Below are 26,545 nucleotides of genomic sequence, written 5' to 3'. Positions count from 1 at the left end.
ATCTAATTAGACTTAGATACCCTCCTCGCCTACTTCTTATTACAGTTCTCTCATTCACTCCAAAGCTAACCTTTGCAAAGCAAAGATTGCAAAAGCTGAGTAAGGGCAAGAGACTGGCATACTTTAATGATGACTCTTTAGTCACTATCAGGCCACCCCATCAGCTGGGGCTCTAGTCGGGGAGTCCTGAGATTCCTAAACAGATATGATGGACCTAGACCTCGAATGAATCCCATTGTTACAGATCATCTCTATCAGGAGCAACAAAAAAGACCCCTTTGTGGACCCCCATAGGACCTTGCCCTCAACTTGGATCAACAATGGTAGAGAATGTTCCAGCCTCCCTTTGGAGGATGGACAACATACTCTATACTACAAAGGGTTTTAATTGTATATGCTAATAATGTACAAAGAGGTTCTAGTTTGAATCATGTATGTTAATCTACAAAGAGGGTCTACAAAGAGGGGGAGGTTGAAGATTGTTTTTGCTACAATGTGAAGGTCAGTCTGTTGTTTGAATACCTGCATTGCTTAAGACAAAGGGGGTTGTATTTGGCTTACTTCTTGACCCTTCTATGAAGTAGAATCTATTCAGTGCTTCTATTGAATGTGTAGAACAGGACTGTTGTGGGGTCCTTGTCTTTGGCTTCAGGCTGTAGTAGTCACCGCCTGCTTTTATGCACACTAGTCTGAACTCATCTCCTTATCTTCTTTCCTTCCCTCCCCCCGCCTTTTAAAAATTTTGTTTCTCTCTTTTTTTCAAGAGTTGTAAAAAATTGCATCTTCAGCAAGTAAGTCCAGACATCCTAGGGCTGAATAGCCTCTGCCTGAAGTTCGACCTTCTCACAGTCAGTTTAATGAAATGCAGTTGAAATTGGTTGAAAATAAGTTTGACCCAAAAGAGGAAAGGTCAGATTAAAAAAAAAAAAAGAAGAAGAACTCTTTAATCTGAAGGATATGAACTATCATCCTTTTCTGGCAGAGCTAGAAATATGTTTACTGTTCTCTATTTTAGCCCAGATAAGTTGTTTTTTGAACTTGGTGTTGAGAAAAATATGTCTTCTTTTCAGATGACTGAGTCTGGCTAAAGCCTAATTTCTGTTGTGACAATTATATTAACTAGACTCAGAGGATAGTGACACACCTGACAAACACTAACCCTTTATTGTCACATCCCCACCAACGTTCTCATGCTAACACAATGGCATCATAGTGCACTACTCACTGTCCTTTCAAAAGCCCCTTCATTTTTCTTTTCTTTGCATTGTCGCATGATTGCAAAACAGTCTCGGGAATTAGATGAGAGTGGAAGACTATTATATCTATTTTATTTTAAGTAATTTTATATAACAATTTTTTAAATCAAAGTAACAATATAACATTGATCAAGACATAATTATCTATAGGATTTTCTAGGTTTTCGGTGGATGTCGTAGAATCAACATCTATGTATACTTCTTTATGGTCAGTATTCATTTTTTAGTAACAAACAAAGTGAAGTTTAGAAAGGTTAGTGACTTATACAATGACACAAAGTTTGATTGGTGAAGCTGAGATTCAAACTAGGATAATTCTGACATCCAGGTCATTTCTACTTCTACACAGAGTCTGAAGTAGGATAGTCTTGTCTCACTGTGTATATTTTTAAACTATTTATTTATTTATTTATTCTCTTTTGTTGCCCTCGCTTTATTGTTGTAGTTATTATTGTTGTTGTTATTGATGTCGTCGTTGGATAGGACAGAGAGAAATGGAGAGAGGAGGGGAAGACAGAGGGAGAGAGAAAGATAGACACCTGAAGACCTGCTTCACCACTTGTCAAGTGACTCCCCCTGCAGGTGGGGAGCCAGAGGCTCGAACCAGGATCCTTACGCGGGTCCTTGTGCCTCCCTCTACTTGCACTTCACCTGCTGTGCTACCACCCTGACTCCCCCTGTGTATATTTTTTAAACGTTTTGTTTACTGCTAGTTAGGAAAAAAAAAATCATCAGAGCTGGGTGGTGACATACCTGGTTGAGTGCACATATTACAGTGCTCAAAGACCCAGGTCCAAGCTCCTCACCTGCAGGGGGGAAGCTTCACAAACGACAAAGCGGTGCTGCAGGTGTCTCTCCTTCTTTACTCCTCTTTATCTTTTTATTTCATCTCAGTTTCTCTGTCTATCCAATAAGTAAAGAAAACATTTTTGAGTAAAATGTGTATTCCAGTTTCTTGGGATGAATGACTCTGAAAATGTCCAATAGTTCTAGTTTATCTATCTCTTCATTTAGCTCCCTTATGTCTTTATTGATTTTCTGCCTGGATGATCTGTCAAGTTGAGAGAGTGTGGTGTTGAAGTCCCCTACTATGATTGTGTTGCTGTTAATATATTGCTGTAGCTCTTTCAGTAGAAGTTTGATGTATTTAGATGGCTTCTCATTGGGTGCATAGATGTTAGTAATTGTTAAGTCCTCTTGATTGACTGATCCTCTGAGCATTAAGTAGTGTCCATTCCTATCTTTTTTAATCTTAACTATATTAAAGTCTGTTGTGTCAGATATGAGAATAGCTGTTCCTGCCCTTTTTTGTGGGCCATTGGCTTGTATGATAGTTTTCCATCCTTTCACTTTAAGTCTGTGTTTGTCTTGTTGAGTTAGGTGGGTTTCCTGGAGACAGCATATTGTTGGGTTTTGTTTTCTGATCTATCTTCCTACTCTGTGTCTTTTAATAGATGGATTCAGGCCATTGACATTTATTGATATCGAAGATTGAAGATATTTTAACGCCATTCTTGTAGAGTTTTAGAGTGTTTTGATATATGTCCTATTTGTGGTGGTCTGATTGTTTATAGGAGACCTTTCAGAACTTCTTTCAGGGCAGGCTTGGTGATAGTTGAGTCCTTCAACTGTTGCTTGTCTGAGAAGGTTTTGATGCCTCCATCTAGTCTGAATGACAGTCTAGCAGGATATAGTATTCTTGGCTGAAAGCCTTTCTCATTGAGCACTCGATAGATATCTTGCCATTCTCTTCTGGCCTGTAGTGTTTGTATGGAGAAGTCTGCTGCTAATCTTATGGGTTTTCCTTTGTAGGTGACTCTTTGTTTTTCTCTTGCAGCCTTCAGGATCCTTTCTTTATCCTTATTCCCTTCCATTCTAAATATGATATGTCTTGGTGTCTTTAGGTCTGGGTTAATTCTTTTTGGGACCCTCTGGGCTTCTTGAATCTTTATGTCTTTGATATTGTCTAGACTAGAGAAATTTTCAGCTATTATGGCCTGGAAAATGATTTCTCCCTCCCCTTCTCTTTCTTCCTCTGGTATGCCAATAATGCATATATTGTTTCTTTTGAAGTCATCCCGTAGGACTCTGTTGTTGTTTTCAGCATCTATTAATCTCATTTTGAGATCTCTTACTTCTTTTTTAGTTGTCTCTAATTCATCCTCAATCTTGCTAATTCTGTCTTCAGCCTCATTGATTCTATTCTCTCTGCCCTCTACTGTTTTCTGGAGTTCATCTATTTTGTTTCCCTGTTCTGATACTGTTTTAGCTTGTTCAGCTAGTTGCGTTCTTAGCTCAGCGATTTCAGCTTTAAGCTCTCTAATAACCATGAGATAATTAATATTTTCTTCCATAGTCTCATTTGTTGTTCCTGCATTTCTGATTACAATTTTTTCAAATTCTTTACTCACTCCTGTTATTATTTCCTTAGCTAATGTTTGGATGTTGAACTCGTTATTTTGTGCTTCACCCCTTGGAGGACTTTTAGCTGGACTCTTGTCTTGGTTCGATTCTCTAATATTTCTTCTTGTTGTTTTAACCATTTTATATATTATGTTATGAGTTCCCTTTATCAGTACTTTTCAAGTTACTGATCACTTTGCCTGAATTGACTTGTGTCTAAGTAATTTAATTAAAGGGTTCACAGTGGTGGAAGTTAACAGTTGTTTCAATAGTATTTTAATCCCTGAGTTGGAGCTCAGTGGTGTAAAAGCCTCTTTTTTTTTCTTCCCTGTAGGCTATGGGAGGCTGAGGGCTTTTAAACTATCAATAGGCTTCAGCTTAATCACTGACCCCTGACCAAGAGATAAGGCAGGGTGTGGCAGAGATAATCCAGTGGTTATGCAAAGAGACTTTCACAGCCCCTCAGCTATGCCACCGAGGTATAGGTCTTCTCCTGAGTTTCCCGGTTAGATCTCTGTCCCCTCGTGTCCCTCCCTGTTGCTGCTCCAGATTCTGAAGGCAGTAGCAATGGAGTCTCAGAGTTGCACTTAGTGAGTCTCTGGGGAGTCCTCTCCTCCCTTCAGCTGTCCCCTTGTTGGTGGAGCAGACTGGAGGTGGTGTCTCAACTGATAAACTGATGAACTGTTAGCAGTCACTTAATCTCTCCTTAGGCTCCTCTCTCCTTTCTGTCACCAGTCACACGTGTTTGTACTCACGGGTGATTTACTGGGTTCCTGTGGTCATTCTAGTCCTGTCTTGTTTCAGTCCCGGGTGGTCTCCTTTGGTATTTCTAGATGATCCGAGAGAGGAGAGGAGAGGAGACGAAAACATTTTTAAAAAGTCATCCCACACCTAGACACTTTTATTTACATTTTATTGTGTAAAGAAATTCCTATGAGGGGGCCTGGCCATGGCACACCCGGTTAAGTATTATGCGCAAGGATCCATGCAAGGACCTGGGTTCGAGTCCCTGCTCCACAGCTGCAGTGGGGAAACTTTATGAGGATGAAGTAGATCTGCAGGTATCTGTCTTTCTCTCTCCCTCTCTATCTCCCACTCCCCCCTCAATTTCTCTCTGTACTATCCAATAAAATGGAAAAAAGTTGCTTATTCAGAAAAAAGTTATGTATTTAATGTAGTTATCTTCCAGTTATTTGCAAAGTAGACAATTCTTGAAAATCTTGACTTAAATTTACAAATGCAGAGTATTTTCTAAACATGCTTTCTAATGAAACACAAAACATTTTCCCATTTCTGAGTCTAGTAATATATAAGAGAAAATTAATTTGCTACAAAAGTCTGGAAGTCAAATATTTAAAATTTTAATCTGTTGCTATTGTTTGAGTGTCTGCCTTTTCTCTTTAGACTAAGTACAAATCATTCAGAAAAGGAAAGATGTAAATAAATATATACACCATAAATATATGCACTATAAATATATAACAAAGTGTTTGTTTAAAAGGGAAAAAATGTCTTCTTTTTAATATTCCTTAAAACAGTAAAGATGTAACTTTATCCCAAAGGATGTGAGACTCGCCTGTTTCTAGTGGTTTATAATAGACTTTATTTGGAGAAGTCACATGCTAACAGTGGAATTAGTTATGCAAACTGCCAACTTTAGTGTTTAGTGCATTTTTTTTCTTGCCAGAGCAATATCAACTCTAACTTATGGTTGTGTGGAAGACTGAGCCTGGGACTTCAGAGCTATATGCATGAGAATCTCTTCGCATAACCATTATGCTATCTGCCCTCCACCTGTCAAAATGCCCAACTTTAGTATACCATATAAAGATGATTCCAGTGACTCACTGAACACAGTGGGGTGTGGTTTTTAAAAATGTGGGTTCAGCCATGAGTTATATAGAACCATTTACACGCAGACCTCAACTGACACTGCTTGGAATCTAAACACTCCCATGAAACAGATGCCCAGGTTTAGGATGGGGCTTTCATTGTGTGTGAGGTGTGAGAGGTATAGAATATGTTTAGTATCCATATAAAACAGATGACCCTGTTATTGCACAAAACATGGGAGGCAAGGCACTGCCCGACAGACCAGCATCGCTGAAGCTAAACCAAGCTCTGAAGTGAAATGATGGATTAGTTTGGTTAGGCAAAATTTTGCTTCCTCACATTGCCCAAGTGAACACTTTTTTCTGGCCTTGGGTGATTGGATAATGATTTCATGTCACTGTTTGCGGAGGCCTGGCTTTATCCAGTAAGGAGCGTGGCCTGAATTGTAATAGTTCATCCACTTCGATGCAGCAGAGACATTTTTGGAGTGCCTAAGGAGTGTGAATTACCATGCTGCATTTTGAAATCCAAAGGTGAATAAAAATTGGTCACTGCCTCTCAAGAGCTTATGGGTTATGCCAGCAAGGAGGAAACAAACCACATGCCAGGTCTGTAATACAACGTGGGCAAGGCTGTCTTAGTGATGGGGAGTTGGAGGTGGCAGAGGTGGGAAGTCATGCTCAGTGAGGGCCTGCAAGAATTCATTGTTGTTGTTGTTTAATATTTATTTCTTTGGATACAGACAGAGCTACTGAGAGACAAGGGGGATGGGGGGAAGGGAGAGAAGGTGAAACACTCGTAACACTGTTTCACCACTTGTGAAGCTTCTCCCTCCTCTCTCACAGGTGGGGGCCAGGGGCTTGAACCTTGGTCCTTGTACACTGTAACAGGTGCATTCTACCAGGTGTACCACCCGTGGAAAGTCAGGAAAGCATTGTCTGAAGTAGGTAGAAGGAAGAGTAACGTCATTTGGAAGGGTATTCTGTATTTCAGCACTTATAGTTAACACATGAAATAGAAAATGGTGAATAAATAGAGAATTAAAACTATTTTCTACAAAGACAAAGATAGTTATAGAAAGAAAAGTTGTTATTTAATGAATCAACTAATGGAGAAAGGGAACCATTGGTTGTCCATGTCCTTGCCAGGTAAGCATGTAAGGTAAGCATGTGAAGAAGTAGTCTTGAACAGAAGTAGTCTTGAACTTTTGACCTAAGGTATGAGGAAATTGTATCTTTTAAAAAAATATTTATTTATTCCCTTTTGTTGCCCTTGTCGTTTTATTCTTGTAGTTATTCTTGATGTCGTCATTGTTGGATAGGACAGAGAGAAATGGAGAGAGGAGGGGAAGACAGAGAGGGGGAGAGAAAGACACCTGCAGACCTGCTTCACCACCTGTGAAGCGACTCCCCTGCAGGTGGGGAGCTGGGTGCTCGAACCGGGATCCTTACGCCGTCCTTGCGCTTTGCACCATGTGAGCTTAACCCACTGTGCTACCGCCCGACTCCCAATTGCATCTTTAAAAAGAGTGATTTTTTTTTTTTAAAGAAAGTTTTTGAGATTGAGCAGCAATTCCAAACACACACACCATTCTTAAAGCAGCAAGTGGGTGGCCCATTGTGCTCTGAGGTTTTTCCTTCTGCTTAAAAGTTCAGTCTGAAGTTTCCTGGCTTCACAGAGAAGTCCCTGCATAATAACCCAGATTAAGGGAAAAGGTTGACTTTTATTTATTTATTTAGCTTCCAGGGTTATTGCTGGGGCTCGGTACCTGCACTACGAATTCACTGCTCCTGGAAGCTATTTTTCCCCCTTTTGTTGCCCTTGTTTTATTGTTGTTGTGGTTATTATTAGTGTTGCTATTAATGTCATTGTTGTTGAAAAGGACAGAGAGAAATGGAGAGAGATGGAATAGACAGAGATGGGGGAGAAAGAAAGACCTGATTCACCACCTGTGAAGTGTCCTCCCTGTAAGTACGGAGCCAGGGACTCAAACCTGGATCCTTATGCTGGTCCTTGCGCTTTGCGCCATGTGTTGCTTAACCTGCTGTGCTACTGCCTGACCGCCAGAAGGCTGACTTTTAGAGCTTGTCTGTTATAAAGACTGATGCTAAGATTTCTTCCAGAAAACCAACTGTAGCAAAGTTGGTTACAGCTTGTCACTTAGGTTTTCACCAGAGTAGCAAGTTTGTCCTAGAGATGTGTCTAGCCTGTTGGTAATCACAATAATCAGAGACAATCTTTCACAGTTGGGGTAGTAGCCTGAGGAAGTGATTCTGTATGAAAGCAGTAGGTTGTATAGGAAATTACTTTAAACTGACCATGTCTACATCAGTAATTCATTAGGTTATCTTTTAAAATATTTTATTTATTTTTTTATTTATTTCCTTTTTGTTACCCTTGTTTTTATTGTTGTTGTAGTTATTATTGTTGTTGTTATTGATGTCATCATTGTTGGATAAGACAGAGAGAAATGGAGAGAGGAGGGGAAGACAGAGAGGGGGAGAGAAAGATAGACACCTGCAGACCTGCTTTACCGCTTATGAAGTGACTCCCCTGCAGGTGGGGAGCCGGAGGCTCCAACTGGGATCGCTTTGCACCAACTGTAGTACTGCCTGACTCCCTCATTAGGCTATCTTTTAAAATCTTCTAGATTTGTAAGTATATGCTATTATTATTATTACTATTACTATATTTAGAAGAAAATGTTCACTAACAAGGACATCTACTTGGAGTAATTTGTTTAGAAATAACTTGCCCCAATCTATTCAATTTTTTTTCATAGATGACAATTTTGGTTTCCAGAAATTGAACATAGCAATTGTTTCCCAAAACCACAAAACTTAGTAAAGGCAAGTATCTTAGACTTAAGATTTTATTAACTCATGATTAGATAAATCTTTGGGAGGATTAACTGGAAGTGTGTGCACAGACTGAAAATCTTGATTTTTTTTTCTTTTTGTCTTTAGGGTTATTGCTGGGGCTCGGTGCCGGCACTATAGACAGAGGGAATACAAAATGACGAGTGTGAGATTGATATGAAAGAGAGATTGATAGGGAGTGAAATCTATTTTATATATTGGTAATAACTATAGAAGTGGTCTGTTACCAGTCAACACCCATGTTCAGCGGGGAAGCAATTACAGAAGCCAGACCTTCCACCTTCTTCAACCCACAACGACCCTGGGTCCATACTCCCAGAGGGATAGAGAATGGGAAAGCTATCAGGGGATGGGATGGGATATGGAGATCGGGTGATGGGAATTGTGTGGAGTTGTACCCCTCCTATCCTATGGTTTTGTTAATGTCTCCTTTCTTAAGTAAAGAATTAAATAATAAATAAAAAAAGAAAAAAAAGAAGTGGTTTGTTAAACTTAAGTGAATGGATCTTTTAAAATTTTATTTTAGTATTATTTTTAATTTTAATTGATTTAATAATGATTGACAAGATTGTGGCATAAGAGAGGTACAGTTCCATACAATTCCCACCAGAATTCCCACCAGATAGAGTTCCTATTCCCTCTATTGGAGATGTTCCTATTCTTTATCCCTCTGGGAGTATGGACCAAAATTGTTTCTGGGGTGCAGGAAGTGGAAGGTCCGGCTTCTGTAATTGCCTCTCTGCTGGACATGGGTGTTGGCAGGTGGATCCACACCCTCAGCCTGTATCTAGCTTTCCCTAGTGGGGCAGGGCTCTGGAGAGTTGGGGTTCCAGGACACAGTGTTGAGGTCCTGGATCTTACTTATCTGGAATTGGCCTTCAGAAACAATTTATTCTGAGATATTGAACTACCTGCCGGTTTCACCTTCTGTTTGTTCTGTTTCGGTAAGCCTTATGCTCAACTTGAACTCCGTGTTGTTTCTTTTAACAAGGAACATTTTTTAAAAAATATTTTATTTATTTATGAGAAAGATAGGAGGAGAGAAAAAGAACCAGACATCACTCTGGCACATGTGCTGCCGGGGATCGAACTCGACACCTCATGCTTGAGAGTCCAAAGCTTTATCACTGCACCACCTCCCGGATCACAACAAGGAACATTTAAAATCTCACTATGGTGGCCTGGCAGTAGCTCACTAGGCAGAGCATACACGTTACCATGCACACCCACCCAGGTAAAAGCTCCTGGTCTCCATCTGCAGGGGAAAAGCTTCACAAGTGATGACACAGTGCTGGAGTTTTTCTGTCTCTCTTCATCTCTATCTCCCCCTTCTTTCTCAATTTATTTCTGTCTCTATCCAATAAAAAATAAATAAAAGGGGGTCGGGTGGTAGCGCTCTGGGTTAAGCGCTCAAGTACAAGGCTCAAGGACCCACTCAAGGATCCTGGTTCCAGCCCTCGGTTCCCCACGTGCAGGGCAGTTGCTTCACAAGTGGTGAAGCAGGTCTGCAGGTGTCTCTCTTTCTCTCTCCCTCTCTACCTCCCCCTCCTCTCTCCATTTCTCTCTGTCCTATCCAATTAAATGGAAAAAAAAATTCCTGCCAGGAGCAGTGGATTCGTAGTGCATGCACCGAGCCCCAGCAATAATCCTGGAGGCAAAAATAAAATATAAATAAAATATTTAAGTGTGTGTGTGTGGTGTAGTATTATTTTCAAAAAACACTTTATTTTTCACCATCATTTTGTGGATTGGACTAAAAGTCCAGGTCACTGTCAGTCTCAGATAGAAGTGAAAATGTGGTAGACATTTACATGTGCTTAGTGCTGAATGTGTATCTCAGTAAAGATAATGGGTCAGATATTTCTCTTTACATGCATTCATGACTTAGCTAAAACTTCTTCCATTAGTCTTTTGATTATTTATATCATCTTTAATTTTTCTCATGAAAAACTGTTGTGATGACACTGTCAATTACAAATGTTAGTCCTGAAGAATCAGAAGTGTTAAATATGTAATTGACAAAGAAAACAGGAAATGTTCTGTGTATTAGAAATTATTTTTTAGATTCATACATCTAGAATCACTTATTTTATGTAACTGTACTTATTTATTTACTTATGTAAATTATGTATTTATATATGTGTATACATGCAATTATGTACTTATATATGGATACATATTCAATTATTCTTGTACATTTTATACATATGCATATATATTTGATAGAATTTTTTAAAAAAATTTAAATTAGCAATTTAATAATGATTGACAGGATTGTGGGAGAAGAGGGGTACAAGTCCATCTAATTGCCACAATCAGAATTCCATATACCCTCCCCTCCATTGGAAGGGTCCCTAGTCTTTATCCCTCTGGGAGTATGGACCAAAGATTTTTATGGGGGGGGGGCGCTGAAGGTGGGAGGTCTGGCTTCTGTAACTGCTTTTGTGCTAAACATGGGAGTTGGCAGGTTGATCCATATCCCCATCCTGTTTCTATGTTTCCCTAGTGGGGCAGGACTCTGGTGAGCTGGAGGTCCAGCACACATTGGTGAGGTTTTCTGCCCAAGGTAGACAGACAGGTTGGCGTCATGGTAGCATTTGCAATTTGGTGGCTGAAAAGCAGTAAGATATACAGCAGAACAAATTGTTTAATAATCAGGAGCCTAAAGGTAAGAATCTAGCAGATGAGATGTGGGGTCTTCATGTTGGAAGAAGTCTATCTTGGGTATATTCCAAGGGTCTCATGACTTTACTGACTTTTGCCTGAGCCCCACATATAACATGCAGGTGGGCTGAAAGTGTTGTCTGGGAAGATGGCGTCACAGTTGGGAATAGGACTAGAAAGCTGGATCAGGGCAGAGAGAAGCTCCCAAATATGGGGAAAGTATAGAAATACCATTAACTGTAAACCCCATCGACTTAATTTAGGGCCATGTCTACTCATATTCAGCACAGGAGCCTGTGTAACCTCTGTATTCCTGGCGGTTTGAGGTTGGTTTCCATGGTCATAGCTGAGAACATTATAGGCTGCACTCATTTCAGAACCTGTCTTCCTCGAGTGGCAGAGTAGGTTGACCCAACCTTCTTTCAGAGAGTGGGGCAGTTTCTACCATTGTTGTTGTATTAGAAATTCTTAACAAATATCACTTTTTATAAGGATGTCTTCATTTGTCCAACATTTTAAGATATTAATATTAACATAATGAATATTGTTTCCTACTGTACTTATGAAATTTAACTTCAAATGCATTTCTACTAGATAATAATCACATGCAATTTTATTATTTATTGTCTTTACCTCAAAATTCCAACATAATGGGATTTCTTTTCTTTTTTTCTTTTTTTTTAATTTGCCACTGGGGTTATTACTGGGGCTTGGTGCCCACATGACAAATCCACTGCTTCCAGTTGTAATTTCTTTCATTTTTTAAAATCCTTTACTTGATTGGCCAGGGGGAAATTGAAAGGGGATAGAGAAGGAGACAAAGAGACAGCTACCGCACTTGTTTCACTCATTGCTTCACTCGTGAAGATTCCCCCTGCAGATGGGGGTGGCATGTGTGCTTAAACCAGTGAGCCACCGCCTGGGATTTTCAATGTTTCTTATTTAAAAAAATAATATGTGCTCAAGTGGAACCAAAAGCTCAGCGAAACAGAACAGCAGGAGAAACAGGTGGGGATAGGGGCTTGAATCCAATCCTTGTCACTCATCCTGGTACACACCACTCGTGTGTGTGTGCGTGTGTGTGTGTGTGTGTGTGTGTATGTGTATAATATATATGTGTATATATACATATTATTTTTGTTATTATTGTTTTTATTATTTTATCAGAACACTGCTCATCTCTAGCTTATGGTGGTGCCAGGAATTGAACCTGGAACATCCCGTATGTTAGACATGAAAGACTGTTGCCTACATTATGTTGGGTTAGTAATCATTTAATTAGCAGGCCTGGAAGATAGCTTGCCTGGTTGAGTGCACAATATACCGTATCCTAGAGCCCATACTCAAACCTATAAACCACCCAGCAGCACCGTGCACAGGAGAGGCTTCACAAACAGTGGGATAGTGTGGTGCCGTCTTCCCTTGTCTGAGGCTTCACAAACAGTGGGATAGTGTGGTGCCGTCTTGTCTTCCCTTGTCTGACTTCCTTCCTCTTCTCCTTTCTGAGATTTAAAGGCGTCCACCAGAACTGATGGAATGGCTTAGGCATGAAGCTTCATGGGGAAGAAAAACAATTGCAAGTGGTTTATTATTATTATTATTATTTTGACAGTTTCTTATTACCTTTTTATTATCTTTATATATTGGATAGAAACTGCCAGAAATCGAGAAGAAAGGATATGATAGAGAGGGAGAGAGACAGAGAGACACCTGCAGCCCTGCTTCACTACTCACGAAGCATTCCCCTGCAGGTGGGGACCAGGGGCTTGAACCCAAGTCCTTGCACATTGTAACCTGTGTGCTTAACCAGGTGCACCACCACCCGGCCCCATTATTATTATTTTAAATGTGATCTGAGTTATTATGGTGCATCTGGGGCTTGAACCTGGAAACTCAGAGACTCAGGCAAGAGACTCTTTTGCATAATCATCATGTGGTTTCTCCAGCCCATTAACTATTATTTTCAATGAAATTTCTGTAAAATGCAATGGTAAACTTAAAATTCCTTCTAATGGGAGTTGGGCAGTGGTGCAGCGGGTTAAGGGCACGTGGTGCAAAGCGCAAGGACCAGCGTAAGGATCCCGGTTCAAGCCCCTGGCTCCCCACCTGCAGGGGAGTTGCTTCACAAGTGGTCAAGCAGGTCTGCAGGTGTCTATCTTTCTCTCCCCCTCTCTGTCTTCCCTTCCTCTCTCCATTTCTCTCTGTCCTATCCAATAACAATGACATCAACAACAATAACTACAATAACAATAAAAACAAGGGCAACAAAAGGGAAAATAAAAAAAATCTCTTCTAACACAATGAGTTTCTAGAAGAGTTGTTACTTGTTGAGTAATAAAACATAAGAAACCTTGTAGGAAATTAAATTTCATGTGAATCATCTAATTCTTAGAGGTTTCTGCCATTCTCACTGCCATCTTTGTAATACAACTTCATTTTAGCTTTTTAAGGTGTTCTGTTCTATTTAAAAATACCAGCTCCAAGGAGGTATTAATCCAGTTTATTTTGTGCTTCCAAAACACTCCACTGGGCTTCTTGGAATCCCTTGGGAATGTTCTTTTCAGGAGGAACTCTGTCTTGGGTGGGCATTTACAGTTTCTGCTATTTCTGAATTTGTCCTATTCTGTGTATAGGCAGAGTAGTCCCTGGAGGACTAACACAAACCCAAATTATGTTATAAGCTCTTTCTTGGGTATATTCTGGTATAAACTTCTTTACCCCCCCCCCCCCTTTACTTCCCATTCCACCAATTTGCAAGTTGTCCCAGCTTAACTCAAGCAGGAATTTAAAATCTGTTAGAGAGTTCAGCCTGTTGATTTATAGAGCTGAAGCCTGCATAGAGGAATCATCTGTAATGGGATTCTTTGCTCCCTGGAGAGACATTACATAGCAGACTTGTGAATTACAGAAGGAATTGGGGGGAGGGGAGGGGAGTTGGAGCATGCTCAATAAAAATGGGCTATATTATTGATCAGAACAAATTGGCCTTTAAGTGATTATTTTTTTTCATAAAAAATTAAGTGGTTTCCAAGAGAAAAAGAGGAAAGAGTTGTTAATATATTGACTTTACTGTATTTATTTAACACAAGATGCTTTGATTGGTTTGTGTTACCAGTTGTTTTTAGTAAATTCTTTTATTTTCTCTTATGGATTTTCTTAAGGAGACATATGATAATTTGGAATGTGATTTACACTCAGGAGCCATCACCATCAGGATTTGCCCTCTGCATTATCCCTAAATCAAACTGCAATAAAAGCTCAATCTGGGTAAGGAAGAAGGTGCAGTGCAGTGATAGAGAGATCTAAGGGAAAATGCTCTCAGTACATTGCCAGTGCAAGGAGACTAGCCAAGAGAGAAATAGATGACCTCAGGAAATGTCTGGCTTAACAAATGTATATCTTTAAATTGGAAATCTAATTATTTGCCTTAGATTTGCACTGCTGGGAACCTAATGCAAGACCATGTTAAATAAACTTATTATTTCCGTTTTTCATTTAACCTGTGGGTTGTAGTATGACCAATCTGTTTTATATCCTCAATCAACAGATGATTGTATTTGGTAATAATTTATCAAGAATAAAAATCTGTTTTTGAAACTAATCACCTCATGTTAGGTCTGCCCTTTTTCAAAATCACCATCTGATATTCATTTTGTCTGCAAGACAAACATACTGATGAAAATGCATATACCACAGGATACAGCCAGTGGAATGAAGCATTTCCACTCTTTGTATATATTTAGAACATTTTCTGTTTTCCCAACAGATGGACCAAATTTTAGTATTAAAGAAAAAAAATCAATTTTACATAGTACAAACAAATTGAAGAAATACATTGTGTATTTCTAATTACTTTGTAACAGAATGGCCAGTGGAATTTGGGGTCAAATCAGGTCATATCTAAACTCTGATTTGGAAAAAATGTGACTTTTTTTTTATATTGACTAAGTTTTTCCCCCAGATTCTTAAAAGAACCCCAAAATGGGAAATAATAAATCTCATGTGTTTTTCAAGTCTTTATTTTTTTTTTTTCCAATTTAGTGGCTTTATTTTATTTAAGATAGAATCAGGGAGTCAGAGAGAGAATGATAAAGACCACAATACCAAAGCCTCCTTTTAATATGATGGGGCCTGGACTGGGCTTGAACCTGGGTCGTGCACATGGCAAAATAGCGCAGTATTCAAGTAAGCTATTCTGCTGGCTCAATTTAGTGACTTTTTAAATGTGTGGGTATCTTGAAATGTTCTTCTTTTTCTCTGAGTTCAACAACCTTACTATGTAAGGCTTACCAAAGTGATAGATTATAATCTTTAAAAACGGTTTTTTTTCCACTTAAAATAAATCACTCTGTTCCTGTTCTTATAAACTAACATATTGAGTGGGTAGATAGCATAATGGTTATGCAAAGAGATGCTCATGCCTGAGGCTCCAAAGTCCCAGGTTCAATCCCTCACATCACCATAACCCAGAGCTGAGTAGTGCTCTGGTAAACCAAACAAAATCACCTATTGTACTGATTGATTTTGTATATATGATGCCCTGTTGGCTTTGTTTTCTTTGAAAATCAGCCAACACCCCCCACACTGCATTATTTTTGAAGGTTAATTTTAAAAAACGGATGAGCTGATAATTATTTATATGTCTTATTTAAGTAAAAATTACCTCATATTTTAGACTAGTTTTGCATACATACTTTATTAGTGTGAACTGGGGTGACACATTTGTATTTTAGAAGAGAATCTCTAGTCTTCTTTCCTTTACTCTGTCTAAATCATGAACCTGGTATTTCACTTTCCTTCTTTGGAACTTTCTGAGACTTCCGGGCTTTTATAGGACAAGATGAGTTCTTCAGCCCCTCAGCAGCTGGTTGTGCCCATGTGTCTAGCCTCAAATTCTCCCACTGTCTCCAGTGACTGCCCCTTCACTTTGCTTTCTAGCCTCCTTACTATCTCTCACTGTCTTCTGGAGCCTGATAGCCTCTTAGATGCTACTGTAAGGCTTCACTGGTTGCCTCTCCATGCGGAGTAACCTTGCTTATCTGTCCTCCAGCACATTTCCTTGATTTCAAGACTGAGTGTTATACTCTAAAGGGCTTCCCTGATTTTGAGGATGCCTCTTAGCTCCTGCTACCAGTTGTATCTATTCAGACTGTGCTACAAAGGTTTTCCAGAATATTGGGAAGACAGATGACAAAGAAATAGGCAAGCAAGGGGGCTGGGCGGTAGCGCAGCGGGTTAAGTGCACATGACGCCAAGCGCAAGGACGGATATAAGGATTCTGGTTCAAGCCTCTGACTCCCCCACCTGCAGGGGGGTCACTTCAGAAGTGGTGAAGCAGGTCTGCAGGTATCTATCTTTCTCTCCCCCTCTCTGTCTTCCCTTCCTCTCTCCACTTCTCTCTGTCCTATCCAACAACAAGGACAATTATAACAACAACAATGATAAACAAGGGCAACAAAATGGGAAAAATGGCCTCCAGGAGCAGTGGATTGGTAGTGATTGGTATCCGTGACCTGCTTTAATGTGGGAATAGCTTAGAGAAGAGCTAAGAGCTCAGGGAAAAAAGTCAGGAGCCTAGCACAGAAGTCTGGGTGAGAGATAACTCCTGGAGTCAGTGCTCTGCTTCCTTCAGAGTTGTTACTAATAGTTGCACTTCTGAAAAAATAGCTCACTCGATAACTTGTTTGTCATGACCCAGGTTTGAACTGGCCTACAGCATTGAAGAAAGCTTGGGCACTATGTTTTCTTGCACTCTTGCTCTGTTTGTCTGCCTCTTTAAGATGATGATGACGACGACGACCATGATAATGACGACTGTGCTTCTCTCAGCCAGAGAGGTGCCTCACAGGGAGAGCACAAGACACACAAGTATTAGGCCCCAGACTTGCTCCCAAGCACTGCATATGCTTTCTGTACTGGTATTATTTCTCATAAAGTATATAAATCTTTCAGAATAGCTCTCTCTCTTTTTTGTTTGAAGGGGCATATTTATTTGTCCTTATGTTCAGAACTGCATCATTCACAGTAGCCAGAGTGGAATTGATCTAAATGTTTATCTACAAAGGACTAGCTAATGAAGTTATGTGATATACACTCTATAGAATACTACTCTGCAATAAAAATGATATTTTTCTCCTTGGGAACACAATGGATGGAACTGGAGGTGATTATGCTTAGTGAATAAGTAAAGAGATGAAAGTCAACTACTGGATGGCTGTACTCATATGTGGAATCTTGGGAACTGATACACGTGAACTGGGGGAGGGCGGAAAGCAAATTAAGGCTTTGTAAGAATTATGATGGGGCGGTTACATTTGGAATATCTTGTGATTAATACAAGGTCACAATAATAGCTATATCTCTTAAACCAGTCTTTTAAAACCTAAGTGAAAAAAATATATCACATTGTTTATAATACATTAAGGATGTCATTGGCTGGAGGAGTCAGTTTTGGGATATTGCAGGTGGTGTAGGTTAAGGGAAAAAATATATTTTTTTAATAGTGATTGAATAATGACCAACAAGATTGTGGGACATGACAGGTACAACTCAATACAATTCCCAGCACCAGAATTTCATATACCCTCCCCTCCACTGGAAGGGTCCCTAGTCTTTGTCTTTCTGGGAGTATGGACCAAAAAAATTTTTTTTTAATTTAAGAAAGGAGACATTAACAAAACCATAGAATAAGAGGGGTACAATTCTGCACAATTCCCATAACCCGATCTCCACCTCCCACCCCCTCTCCTGATAGCCTTCCCATTCTCTGTCTCTCTGGGATTATGGATCCAGGGTCGTTGTGGGTTGCAGAGGGTAGAAGGTCTGGCTTCTGTAATTGCTTCCCCGCTGAACATGGGCGTTGACTGGTCAATCCATACTCCCAGCCTGCCTCTCTCTTTCCCTAGTAGGGTGGGGCTCTGAGGAAGCGGAGCTCCAGGACACATGATGGGGTCGTCTGTCCAGGGAAGTCTGGTCAGCATCTCGCTGGCATCCGGAACCTGGTGGCTGAAAAGAGAGTTAACATACAAAGCCAAACAAATTGTTGAACAATCATGGACCTAAAGACTGGAATAGTGCAGATGAAGTGTTGGGGGTATTCCCTGCATGCTCTTGTGTACTTCTGCTTTCAGGTATATATTTTTCCCCTAGTTTATGGGAATGGGTGAACCTATGCTCTATCTCAGGGGACCTGGACTATATCTAGGTTTGGGGACTTTATTGGGGAGTGGAACACCTGGAATGGAATTAAAGAGTACTATGAAAGGAAAGGTCTCACCCGAGTGATGAAGCTGAAGGGTTGTCATTCCACACCTGAAGTCTCTGGATACAGTCTGAAGTGAAGCATGCTGGGGTCGCACTCATTGTGTTGATTAGGTTGTGATCTGCAGATGCAATATTATTTGATTTGAATTGAGGGCAGCATGCAGAAAAGTGGGCCCCACCCTTCTTCTTCTAGCATTTGCCCTTCTTCCGTAGCCAGTCAACAGCGTCAGGTTTGTTGGGTAGTATGCCACCTCCCCCTGGCTTCTGCTTAACCATATGCCTATATAGGGATTTACTGATCCAAAGCTTTGGTCTATTTACATAAATCACTTTTACATAAAGCACTCCAGGGCATTGGTGGTTCAGTGATAGGATTCTCGCCTGTTCCGCCCCCTCCTTGTCACACTCTGATTTTCACCAGTCACTTTTCTCTCCACCCTCTCTATATCACATCCTGTTTCCACCCTACTTGGAGAGTATAAAAACAGCTGCTCTTCTGATTAAAGACACTTGGAAATTGCTTTCCGGCTCCGAGAGTTCCAGAGTGTATCTCCTGCAAAGTTGGTGCGGCACAAGTTCCTGATCCCTCTCCCACAGCAGCAGCCTAGATCGGCTCCAGTTGAGTTCTCTCCAACCCAGAGAGCACTAGCTCGGGAAGAAGTACCATCAGGCTATCCCGGCAAGGTTGAGCCTGATGTAAAGTTTCGAGACCTCCTTTGAATCTGGAGAGGTGGCAGTCCTTGACTATGTGGGTCATAGTCTGTCTGGAGTCTCAGGGGCAGTTCGGGTTGTCTCTGGCTCCCCAGCGATGGAACATAGCAGCGCACCGGCCATGGCCTGTTCGATAGCGATTGAGGAGGGCCCAATCATAACGTGCTAGGTCAAAGCCGGGTTGACGCTTGCAGCGGTCTGTGATGAGGTGTTTGTTCTTTACCTCAGCTGACTGTCAACTCTGTTTCCAAGAGTCTGGAACAGAGAAGTTCAGTGTAGGCGTAGGGGACCAGATTGGGTGACGAGACTCGGGGAAATATAGGCTCTATAGTGGAAATGTGAGGTTCCTGTTGTCTTATGGTTCAAGAAGACAATGGATAGTCATTGTTATCATCACATTATTTGGTGATAGGGTTAACTTTGGAAAGTCCCTTTGATAGGGTTTGGGGTATAGTACCCAGCATCTTGTATATAGCTGTACTATCGGTTGCTTCTGTTCACCCTGGTCTAGGCTTTTGGGAGAGAACATATCAAAGACAGCCTATGTATTAAAAAGACTCAGTCTGTGTTTTAAGAAGTTCTAGACATATCATCAGTTTTTCGCCTCATATTAATTAAATAGTGGTTTATATAATGTTTACACTTTAATAGGATTGTACATAAACACCATTCACACCACCAAAAGATGTGTCCCATCCCCTCCACTGGAAGGGTCCCTAGTCTCTGTCTTTCTGGGAGTATGGACCAAAGATTTTTATGGGGTGCAGAAAGTGGGAGGTCTGGCTTCTGTAATTGCTTCTCTGCTGTACATGGGCATTGACAGATCCATCCATACCCCCAGCCTGTTTCTATCTTTCCCTTGTCAGGTAGGACTCTGGTGAGCTGGGGGTCCAGCACACATTGGTGAGGTTGTCTGCCCATGGTAGACAGGTTGGTGTCATGGTAACGTTTGCAATTTGGTGGCTGAAAAGCAGTAAGATATACAGCAGAACAAATTGTTTAGTAATCAGGAACCTAAAGGTAAGAATCTAGCAGATGAGATGTGGGGTCTTCATGTTGGAAGAAGCTAGGAAGTTTACTTTGGGTATATTCTAAGGGGCCCAAGACTTTACTAATTTTTGTCTGAGCCCACATATAACATGCAAGTGGGCTGAAAGTATTGTCTGGGAAGATGGTGTCAGAGTTGGGAGTAGGACTAGAAAGCTATTTTTTTCTAAGCACAGAGTGAAGTCTTGGGTGTTTTTAGTTTTAGGAGACATAGTCCTAAATGTGATTTTTTAATGAGGTATGAAAAATGGACTGTGATTTTTCAATAGTAGAAGACAACAAATCAGAAAGGGACTTGTTGCAATAATCAATCAAAATATATGGAGAGAGAGAGACACACACACACACACACAAACACACACACACACAATGGTAACTAATAGTGAGGAATGAGGAGAGGAGGATTCTGTTCAGAATTGTATTGGAGATAGGCAATGAGAAAGAGATGCTGGTTTCTTCAGTAAGCAAGCAAGTCGACAGAAGTAACTTTTTTTGATTTCTAAAATTTTTTAAAAAATTTATTTAAAAAGGAGACATTAACAAAACCATAGCATAAGAGGGGTACAACTCCACACAATTCCCACCAACAGATCTCCATATCCCATCCCCTCCCCTGATAGCTTTCCTATTCTTTAACCCTCTGGGAGTATGGACACAAGGTCATTGTGGGATGCAGAAGGTGGAAGGTCTGGCTTCTGTAATTGCTGCCCCGCTGAACATGGGCATTGACTGGTTGATCCATACTCCCAGCCTGTCTCTCTCTTTCTCTAGTAGGGTGGAGCTCTGGGGAAGCAGAGCTCCAGGACACATTGGTGGAGTTGTGTGTTCAGGGAAGTCTGGTCGGCATCATGTTGGCATCTGGAACCTGGTGGCTGAAAAGAGAGTTAACATACAAAGCCAAAAAACTGTTGAACAATCATGGACCTAAAGGCTGGAATAGTGCAGATGAAGTGTTGGGGGGTACTCACTGCAGACTATTGTGCACTTTTGCTTTGGGATATATATTTTGCCCTAGTTTATGGACACTTGTGAACATATGCTCTATCTCACAGGACCTAGTCTATATCTAGGTTTTGGGACTGTTAGGAAGTGAACTGCCTGGAATGGAATTAGAGAATCCTATGAAAGGAAAGGTCACACCTGAGTAATGAAGCTGAAGGGTTGTCATTCCACACCTGAAGTCTCTGGACACAGTCTGAAGTGAAGCATGCTGAGGTGGTACTTGTTGCGTTGATTAGTTTGGGCTCGGCAGATGCAATATTATTTGGTATGAATTGAGATAAGCATGCAGGAAAGTGTGCCCCATCCTAGAGGTTCCAGGTCTGGGGGAAATATAGGTTCTATAGTGGAAATGTGAGATTCTTGCTATCTTAGGGTTCAGTAAGACAATAGATAGTTACTGCTATAATCACATTATTTGGAAATTGGGTAAACTTTGAAAAATCCCTTTGTTAGGATTTGCTGTATAATACCCAACATCACCATAATTTATGTCCTTTGACATTATTTGTATCTGTGCCACTGGTTGCTTCTGTTCTCCCTGGTCTAGGCTTTTGAGAGAGTCATCATATCAAAGACTCAGCCTATGTATTAAAAAGACTCAGTCTGTGCTTTAAAAAGTTTGAGACATACAATCAATTTTCTCCCTCTCATGTTAATTAAATAGTGATTTATACTAGTACAAATTAATAGAAGTGTACATAAATGCCATTCCCACCACCAAAAGACTGTGTCCCATCCCACTCACCCACTCCCAACCCCTGGCGCCCCGGGAAGTTGAATATCCACCCTCACCCTCACCCCAGGGTTTTTACTTTGGTGCCCTACTCCAAGAAGTAACTTTTAAGGGACACTGTTGGGGATAAAACCAGTAGTTCAAGCTGGGGAATATTACATTTGAGACATTTGTCTAAACATATTAAAATAGCTGTATGTATATCTAATTTGTTTTTGTTTAATGAAAGAGAGATACATACAGAAATGCACAGAGCACTGCTCAGCATTGCCTGATGGTGATTCTGGGGTTTGAATCCGGGACAGTCGACTTCAAGGTTGAGAAACTTTTTGTATAACTATCTCCTCTCACCTGGGATTTAAATATAGTGACATGAACAATACATGTTCCATAAATTAATATATTGAGGGAATAGATAGCATAATGGTTATGCTATTTATGTAGCTGTAAATTAAAGGAAGATCATACCAGCATGGGGAAATAGCTTACCAAGTAAATAGGTCAGAGGCTTTACTATTTGCCATATTTCTCCCTCGCGTTTTTTTTTTTTTTTCCTCTCTCCACAATAAAGACTGAAAACAGTGCATCTCAGCAGGCTGTTCAGCAGCGGCATGGCACATGCTTGAGTCCCTGGGTTCCCAGGTGGTGTGGCACATGCTGGAGTCCCTGGGTTCCCAGGTGGTGTGGCACATGCTGGAGTCCCTGGCTTCCCAGGTGGTGTGGCACATGCTTGAGTCCCTGGGTTCCCAGGTGGTGTGGCACATGCTTGAGGTGCTGGGAAAATAAATCATTAGCATTATTCTGCTTTTTGTCCTTATCATTAAAAATGACACGGGGATTCTTCCAAACATGTGCTGTTGATTTACTTTTTTTTTTTTTAAAAAAAAAAAAAGATTTATTTATTGATTCCCTTTTGTTGCCCTTGTTATTTTATTGTTGTAGTTATTCTTGTTGTAGTTGTTGGATAGGACAGAGAGAAATGGAGAGAGGAGGGGAAGATGACAGAGAGGGGGAGAGAAAGACAGACACCTGTAGACCTGCTTCACTGCCTGTGAAGCAATTCCTCTGCAGGTGGGGGGGGGCAGGGGCTGGAACTGGGGTCTTTATACCGGTCCTTGCGCTTTGCACCCTGTGCGCTTATCCCGTTGCACTACCACTGAACTCCCACTATTGATTTACTTTATTAAACAAATATTAGAGATCATTTTATTGGGGGATTAATGTTTTACTATAGAGCTGTTGACACTTGGATAAAGTTTCTCATCTCCTTTTCCCTCTTTCCTAAATTTGCTTTGGTGCATATTTAATTTTTTTAATTAAACTTTATTCTATTTGATTGGACAGAGAGAAATTGAGAAAAAGGGAGAGATAGAAAGGGAAAGTGAATCACCAGCAGCACTGCTTCACCATTCACAAAGTTTACCCCCAGCAGATGGGGGTTTGGGGGCTTGAACCCGGGTCTTTGTGCATAGTAATAACATGCACTAAAACAGGTGCACCACCATCCAGCCTCCATATTTGGAATTTTTTCATGATACTTTAATTATACCATATTTTATGCAAGAACTTCATATATAAATATATATATTTTTATATATCAATTACACAAGGACTTCCTATATATAAATTATAGAGCATAACATGATTTCACAAATTTTTCTTTAGCATTGGTTTCAAAAAGTAGGATTGCTCAGTCAAGAAGTATGTGTGTCTTGAATTCAGATGGAAACTGGAGACCCAGAAAGGAGCTGGACCACTAGCCATGTCCTTGAGTTTCTATCGCCACAACATTGGCTTCTGTCCACTCATTTTATAATTTTAATCTGCAAGAAGAAAATGATTTTACTTTAGTTTCTTTTGCATGATGTTGAGCACCTGTTCATGCTTGTTAGATATTCCCTCCATTTTTCAGTATCATGTGAAAATAAGATGTAAAATAATCTTAGAAATAAACAAGCAAAGTAAAATTCAGATACATCCATATTAGTGGAAAGGCATTGGTAAATAAAAAATGAAAAATAAGAGAGGGCAATAGAAAATGAAAGAGGGGCTCATTACAATTTGGTTTTGGATGATTTGTTAGAATTGTGGAGAGAGGATTTCATAATTTACAGAAATTGTGAGCTGTGAATTTGTTTGTAAATTTTATACAGTAACAAAATATTTGAGGTAATTTTTGGAAAACATTTTAGAAATCAGTGTTGTCAATTTTTGTCAACTATAAAAGGTCCCCTTGAGAAAGATAGAAACAGACTGGGGGTGTGGATTGACCTGACAATGCACATGTCCGGCTGAGAAGCAACTACAGAAGCCAGAACTCCCACCTTCTGCTCCCTGCAAAAATTTTTGGTCCACAGTCCCAGATTGGGAAAAATGTTAGGGTAAGATGACCAGAGGTCTCTGAACTCCAACTTCATCAGGACCTGGAGAGAGAAGGGGGAGAGGAAGGGAAGGATACTCAGAAGTAGTAGATGTGACTTAGAAAGAAAGAGAAGGCAGGGCCATAGAAAAAATGGGCAAACATATATAAAGGTAGATAGATAGATAGATAGATAGATAGATAGATAGATAGATAGGGAAATAATAGTCACTTCATATCTGTGACCATGGGAAAACTGATGTAGTTTCCAATGGAGAGAATGGGGACACAGACTCTGGTTGTGGGAACGGTGTGGAATTATACCCCTGCTATCTTATAATTTTGTAAATAATAATAATAATAATAAGGACCTTTTGAGCAAGTAAGTTAGTTCAACAGTAGAGTGCAGGCTGTGCATGCATGAGATCCAAGATTCAAGCCCCATCACCTTCTTCTTTTTTTAATTTTTATATATAAAATGGAAACACTGACAAGATCATAGGATAAGAGGGAGACAACTTCACACAATTCCTACCACCAGAACTCTGTATCCCAGCCCCTCCTCTGATAGCTTTCCTATTCTTTCTCCCTCTGGGAGTATGGGTCCAGGATCATTATGGGGTACAGAAGGTGGAAGGTCTGGCTTCTGTAATTGTTTCCCCGCTGAACATGGGCATTGGCAGGTCAGTCCATACTCCCAGACTGCCTCTCTCTTTCCCTAATGGGGCAGGGCTCTGGGGAAGCAGGTCTCCAGGACACATTGGTGGATCGTCTGCCCAGGGAACCTGGTGACTAAAAAAAAAAAAAAAAAAAAAAAAAAAAAAAAAAAAAAAAGCTAAGATACAAAGCGAAACAAATTTTTGACTAATTATGAACCTAAAGGTTGGAATATTGCAGATGAAGATTTGGGATCTGTGTTTTGTAGATAATAGGCCTATTTTAGTTATATTCCAAAGGGCCCGTGACTGTACTAGATTTTTTTTCTTTTTTTTTTCAGAGCCTGACATCTGATATGCAGGTGGATCCAAATTATTATCTGGGGAGATGATATCATGGTTGGAAAAAGGGCCAGAGAGCTGGCTCAAGGAAGAGAGTAGCTCCCAAATATGGGAAAGGTGTATAAATATTGTTAACTGTAAACCCTATCTATTTGATCTGATCTGGGGCCCATATTCAGCTTAGGAGCCTATATAACTTCTACATCCCTATAGATCTGAGCTCACATTCTGTGGTCATGAGTAGGAGTGTTTCAAGCTGTCCCAATTTCAGGACCCATCTTCATCAGGTGAACATAGAGTATGTTGTCAAGCTTCTCTTTGGAGGATGGAACATTCTTTACTGTTGTTGATCTGCATTGAAGGCCTATGGGGGCCCACAGAGGGGTCTATTGCGTTGTTCCTCATGCAGATGACCAATAACAATAGACAGCGGGATCTTTTCGAGATTTAGGCCTGTCATGTCTGTCTGGGGATCTCAGGACTCCCTGACTAGGGCCCCAGATGATGCCTCATCACCTTCTAACAACAAGAAAGACACAACCCAAACAGAACATTATAAAAATCATGCAACAGTGGTCTAGTCTCTGTGTGACTCTCTCATATTGGAAAGAAAAGGCTTTTGAAAACTAATCTGCAAATCTGCTTGAGTTGGTTCAAATAAAGTTAACAAAGGAAACTGACAGTGTTTTTGCCCCATGAGCAGCCTGGTGGAGTTCATACAGCAAGTGTGTTATGCAGGCTGTTTGAGCAGTCAGAGGAAACCCAGTAAGAGGTCACCCACAGCCATGTGTATCCTGTTCTATTAATAAAGGAAATGTCAACTGGGACACTAGGGATTAGACACAACTAATTTTCTAAAATGCCATTGAAGTGATCTTTATCTGTAAAGCCAACACAGACATATGAATAGTTAAAAATATTCCATGCGTCTCAGATTTCAGTGGGATAAAACCTGGTGTTTTATTTCACACCCATAGAACAGCAGCTCTTAATGGCAAGATGTCTTTTAAAATCATATTTGTTGAAGTTATTACTTTCAAATGGTGTTTCAATGATTGGGGTTCTTGGGGGTACGTATTTCTAAATTGAAAAAACAACTTAAATTTTGTTTAGTTAGTCTCTGAGCACCACATTCCCTCCAAGAAGTCTGATACTGTGATTTCGGAGTTCCAAGTTCATGGACCCAGTTGGCATGTCCCCAAAGCACACTGACTTTCTTTGGAGACTATTTATGATCAAATTAGTTTTGTCATTTCAGCAGTGGGAATGGCAAGTTAAACATAGCCCAGCACCGTGGATTCTTTGTGGTGACCCTTCTAACTTCAAGAGCAGTTGTTTTGACGCTGAAGTCCTAAGTGGTTGGTCTATTAAGAAAATTGAGTCTTTTAAGGCAAATA

The 26,545-nt window shown here is 40.3% G+C and overlaps 1 protein-coding gene across 4 annotated transcripts in view; it reads left to right on the top strand.

Moving 5' to 3' along the window:
- SLC25A21 (solute carrier family 25 member 21) overlaps nt 1–26,545 on the top strand; it is a 564,588-nt gene that overhangs the window by 153,271 nt on the left and 384,772 nt on the right. The window lies entirely within an intron of this gene.

Source organism: Erinaceus europaeus, chromosome 16 (genome assembly GCF_950295315.1).
Source record: "Erinaceus europaeus chromosome 16, mEriEur2.1, whole genome shotgun sequence".
NCBI lineage: Eukaryota > Metazoa > Chordata > Mammalia > Eulipotyphla > Erinaceidae > Erinaceus > Erinaceus europaeus.
The sequence above is the reverse complement of the archived record's forward strand: the minus strand, read 5'-3'. Positions and strand labels throughout refer to the sequence as shown.